Source organism: Boleophthalmus pectinirostris, unplaced genomic scaffold (genome assembly GCF_026225935.1).
Source record: "Boleophthalmus pectinirostris isolate CB_2022bp ecotype Guang Dong unplaced genomic scaffold, ASM2622593v1 HiC_scaffold_4, whole genome shotgun sequence".
In the NCBI taxonomy this organism is placed as follows: domain Eukaryota; kingdom Metazoa; phylum Chordata; class Actinopteri; order Gobiiformes; family Gobiidae; genus Boleophthalmus; species Boleophthalmus pectinirostris.
The window spans coordinates 21,869,249-21,875,248 of NW_026571353.1; positions in this window are offsets into that span (position 1 = coordinate 21,869,249).

Sequence of the window (6,000 nt, forward strand, 5' to 3'; positions counted from 1 at the left end):
TGATGACAGCTATTGTGCAGTTCACTATAGGCCTACTGTGGTCAAATTTGCTAGATTGAACCCAATGCAGCCTGCATTTAAAGGGGCTCTTTTCTGGTGGTCACTCCACTCCTTGTCCACATATTGCATTGTCTGAAATATTCCAGAATGGCTTTAAACCTTCAATAACATTCTTACCATGAGTGGGGTCACGTCTCCACAAAGCTTTCTGGTGGTGTCACCTTGTTTCCTTGTTTCCACAGTGATAGACATCTTACTTCCTTACTTTTTTATGTATTTGACATTATTTGTATGTAGTCTACTATGATTGTCGATCTTTGTCTAATACTGAGATGGAAATGCTGGTACCTACTAGTCAGCAAGCAGGCAGGTTTTAAATTATCTTCTGAAAGTCTGGGTTGAAGCCATGCTGGGAACAGCTGTGGTAGGCTAATAGTACATATTGTAGTACTAGAATAACTACAGGCGTTCATTGCTGTGATACAGTATGTGTCAATAGGCCATTCCATTCCCATTTTTTCCCTTTTGTGGTTTGACATTCTTAAGCTGTATTGTTTGTACTGATCCTTTTATTCCCTATTTATTTTCTTAATGTCTTTGTCATACAATAACACATCTGCCCTGCAAATATCTTGAGAATGTAGTAAAATGCAAAGTAGTTAAATCAATAAAGGAATGCATAATTGGCTTTTGACCACCAGGGTTTGATCACACATCATGCAGTAAAAGTTGTTTTTGTCATCATGTGTTTATATTCCCTCACCATGATGACGAGCAGTAGCCACCATCGTTGTTCATGTGAAACATTTTTCCCTCACAGTTCCAGCCAAATACCCCACTCCTCCCTCTGCCTTCTCATCCCAGACTCACACTGTTTCTGAACCAAAGAAATGCATAATATTTGAAAGAGCACCAACCACTTTCTCTTCTGTCCTTTCTACAGCCACCAGCACGCCAACACGACTGCAGCCCCTCCTGGCCCATTACCCCGCACATAACTGCTACCGAACCCCAAATTATGGTGAGCCGCTTGCAAAGTTAGTTTTGCTTGGGAAAACCGAGCTGCCATCTTTAATATCATAATGCTACCAAATTATATGCTTCTAATTGGGAACTGTTTGATCACACGTCTCCGGCATCTGGAAAGCTAGCGTGTGACCTGAGCATGCTTTTTTCTCATCTCCTAAAGTATGACCTTTCTTCTGACCCGGCATAAATTAAGGAAACCACTTTGCACTGAGGGGAGGGCCTCGCCACCAGTCACACCCTACATGTAGCCAACAGTAACATTTGGATACGTTTCACGGGACACGGCGCTGATGTAGGTCTGCAGGATGGGCGAATACAAGACAGCTGCAAGTCAAAAGAACTACAGGGTTCACTATTCTTATATCAAACATCGGAAGCATCTGTAAAATGTGTGTCATGGTTACATCAGCTACCTTTGTAGACATCTTTAGCAATAAACGCAGTAAAAATAATATTTATATATTGGCAATATTATATTTACACTCCAGAATTCAGTCAAAATTTTGAATTGCCAAAAAACTGATTGCAACATTAAATTACATTTAGTGTAAGGTCACAAATTACGCACCATTAGCACTGACTACTTTGGCAGTCCCCCCATTTCATTTTGCCATGAAAAAAGGATTTCTAAAGCCATGCAACTTACTGCACATAAATACTAGATGCACCAAAGAGTTTGTGATAGCGAGGGAGGGACCAGTTAAACAGATTTAAATACCTGCTTGCTTATTTCATGGATGGAAAATCAGGTATACTGGATTTAAATAATAATGGGAGTACATATGGTTCTACACCAAAAATGAACAGGCTTCTTTTTCAGTTTATTGCTGTTCATCATTATTAATCCTCTGAAAATCCTTTACTTATCCAAAATGGATCCTTCTTCTTGTATTGGCACTTTACGAGCTATATCACAGCAGTGCACAGATGTGCAGTTATGAAAGGGTTATAATACTCAACTAAAAGTGTGTAAAGCATTATAAATTTTAATTAGTTGGACCCATGCTTAAAAACAATATGCAAAGATATGCAGATTGCAATAGCAGTCCTGCCAACAACTGTGCGTTCATTTCCAAGTGTGTGGGAGATCCAAGATTTTCCCTGATAAAACACTTTTTCTCCTAAAATTCACTCAGTTAGCACACCCTAACTTTGACAGTATTATTTAACAGGTGTAGAAAGTTCAACAGTGTCAGATTACAGCAGTAGTAAAAGCAAAATGGACTTTAATTAGCTCCTGACATCTTAAAACCTGTGCTGTTTCCCAATGCGTTTCCCCATCATGAGCTGGAGCTGGTTTGTTGCTAATTCTCTCATTGATGTAAGTGCAAATCAGCCATATTTGAAGCCAGTGGAGTTCATGCCAGTGTTTGTTGGGTTTGGCTCTGCCCTGGTCCATGGTGAGACTCACAGCTTCATTACAACAGCCTCTGCTCTGCCCACAGAAATAACACCTTTTTCTTCATTAACTGCTGAATGAAGGGAGTTAGCCTCACTTTCTATCCAACAGTGTGCAGGTACTTAAACTCTACACATCTCTCTACAAAACACAGGTCAGACATTGGCCTTTTACACTATCTTCTCATCTATGTTATGTTTCCTCATCAAAAACATACCCGGAATTGTGTTTTGTTTCATTCACACATGTTGAACACACAAACTCTGCATTATACTATTTACACTGTGTTATTTTATTAAGCTGAAAGCACTCTACTTTGTGATGTCTGGTAATCCAGGAAGTGATCTCCATACACCTTCTCTAGAATCATTTGGATAATTTCAGCACTGGAATTGCTAATTGCTACTGAACTAAAGGTGAACAGTAGCTGTTAAGTTGAAAACTGCTTTGGAGATGTAGACAGACTAATAATAAAGGTTTAGTGAAACGTGTGAATGAAACGAAGCACAACTCCAGGTATGTTTTTGATGAGGTGAGAGCATTGTAACATGGCTTAAAGCTCACAAGAATACACTTTCTGACTGTGAATTATAGGTCAGTGGAGAAACCAAAACTGGACTCAAGAAAGTACAGTTATGTCAAAACATTAAGCTACTCAACATGGGAAGAGTTCACTGAATACTCACTACATTATTGTTACATGGTCTAAGCAGAGAACTGTGTTGTGATTCTGAATAGTTACTTTTACACTGACTTTGGCTACTTTTTTATGATGATGATCTGAACAGAAAATGCAAATTGGCGCATCTTCACTTTTTATTCCGCGTATGGACAAGTGTTTTTGGGAAGAAATCTGCGTGCATACGGTGACGCAAAAGTGTGTGGAATTTGATTGGATATGCATTCCAGGTGACTAGGTGGTGACGCTAGGTGGTGATGTATGTGACGTAAACACGTACGCGACGTGAGCAGATATGACCAGAGTTTTGCGTCTTGGGCAGTGTAGATGGAAACGCTACAGTGGAGTGTATTCAACTTCTCCACTCTGGAGGGTGGTTTCAGATTTTTATGTTTTTAAGCCCCAAAAACGCCATCACCGTCTAAATGAAAGGCACTTCTGATAAAATAATTTGTCGTTTTTACCCGCAAGCTTTCTCGTTTTAAACAGACCCTTTGTTCTGAATACAACCAAATGAAAAAGTAGTAGTAACTTGTATAAATGCTCAAAAAGTATTCATAGTGCATATTTTTAGTATGTGTAGTTATATCTCCTCAACACTGTTACTCAAATAATGCACAAGAAGCTTTAAAGTATTTTTTTCTTTGGCCAAAAATAGTTATAAATCTGTCTTTTTTATGTGTCAAATGTGTTGCATGCTTGTGTTCTTAAATTGTTCTTGGCCTGGCTATTTCACTGACTGAAGAGGAATATTCAAACTTCCATTTAAACATCTTAACAAATCATTGGTACTGGACAGCAAGCTGAAGTGACTTCCCTCTAATCTTTATTCAACCGCCATAACCTCTTTTTAGCTATTTTCTGACACATGATATATTTCATAATCTGTTCGGCTCAGGCTAATTCCAGGGCAAGTGTAGTTCTGTGAATTTCTACTCTCTCCAGGCTTTAGTCTCTTCCTTATATGCAGCTACCAGATGTTTAGGCTGGAAGTTGTTCACAGAGCAGGCTTCCTTTGCATGTATGCTTTCTATTGATCTAACTTTTTTCACTTATATAGTAGGAGCAATTTCACCTCTTTATTCTCCCTGGTGGTAGTTTACACAGCGGTAGGGGCTTCTGTTACCCACAATGCACCTCTATGTGACGAACCTGACGAAGCTGAGTAAATCACTGGCCTGTGGTGCTAATAGGTAGCAGTACAAAATCAGAAGTGGGACCACCCAGGAGCGGGAGTATCAAGTCAGATGTAGCATGCAGCACTGTAGAACCATCCTGGGACATTAGCCCCCCTGCCCCCACACACACCACACACACACACACACGCACACACGCACACAGACACACGCACACACCATCTCCATCTCGCTCTCTAAGCAACCCAGGAAAGGCCTGTCTGGCATTCACTGTGCACTGATTCATATTTGGCACTTCCATAAAGGTTCCAAGCTCTTGCAGTTGTTTTGGGCGTTTTGTCGGCCGTTTTCACTCCCAAATGGCCCTTTTGGAAAAAACTATAAACATCTCAAGCCAACAGGAGCATGTGCCTCTCTCCCACATTAGGATCTTTGGATGTCCTTGCAAGAAGCGAGTGAGAGAATTTGTTCCATGTACAAATAGGGAACATTGGAGTGTATTGAGCGGTGCTGTGAGGAGAGGTGTGAAGGTGGCCGTATGTGGGGCCTCTTTCTTTGTATAAAAGCAGATGAAACACAGGCAGAGCTGGAGGGCTGGGGGGACCCTCCAACACACAATACGTAGCATATTGCTCAATAACAAGGCCCAAGTCCCTGTTGTAGCATAACAACAGTGTACCTCAAGAGGAGGCCCCTGAGCTGTGCGCTCGCGGAAACCCAACAAACCCCCACTGCCGCTGCGTTTCCTGTTGGGAATATGGAGCATGAAATGGGAGCTATGTGTTTTGACCTTGCACATATATTACATTCAGTTCAAATACATTTTTGTTAAGTATTTTAAGAGCATCTGTGTTTCTTTTTTTTTTTTTTCGTTGCATTTGCAATTTGTTTATGAAAATCAAGACTCTGTTCTCAATACACAATTGAAATATGTCCAGAGAGAGTTAACATTCAAAAGAAGACTGAATATAGCAAAACTTCAGTCTTCATGGTTGGCAGGTTTTAGACTTGTAGAGGTCCCATAAGAGTCAGAGGAAAATGTTGTTACTTTATAAATTACTTTTACTTTAATTACATTTTTCTTCTATTCTTATACATCTTGGAACGGTGGCTTTGCTTACAGGAATACAAAAAAATAAATAAATAAAATGCTACACTGCATTCTTACCTCCACAAATAGGCAGGATAAGGATATATTGAATCAGATTTCACTTTTTCATTGGCGACAATCTCATCTTCAGGTGCACCTTTCTTGTATTTTATACCTGAGCAGGTTACAGGTTCTAGATAACATTATAGCCTCATTGTGACTATTTAAAGATGCGCCATGTAACTTGTGGTGGAGGGTCTGCCATCTGACGTCTCCATGGAGATAATGTTGTGTTACCAAGTATGTTCCACTATATGGCATTAAACTTTTTAATGTTGCCATATACTTCTTGGCTGCTTCTGTCTTACAGCTTCCGACAACATAAATCATGCTGTACCTGCTTGACACTGTGCATTAGTGTGACTGTGCAGCCCTCCTGGTGCACTCCTCACAGGGATCCCACACAATGGCAGACCTATGCAGAGGGATGAATCAAGGCGCTTGTGTCCGTGCGCAGGCTGCCGTTTGTGGTGCTTGTGGTGCCTGATGTGTTAGCAGAGAAAACAGCTCCGAAGCCAGGCCTGAGCACTGGGCTGACCACTGACCGCTGCTGCAGGAGAGAGAGAGAGAGGAGAGAGACAGAAAGGAAAGACACAGAGGGGGAGAA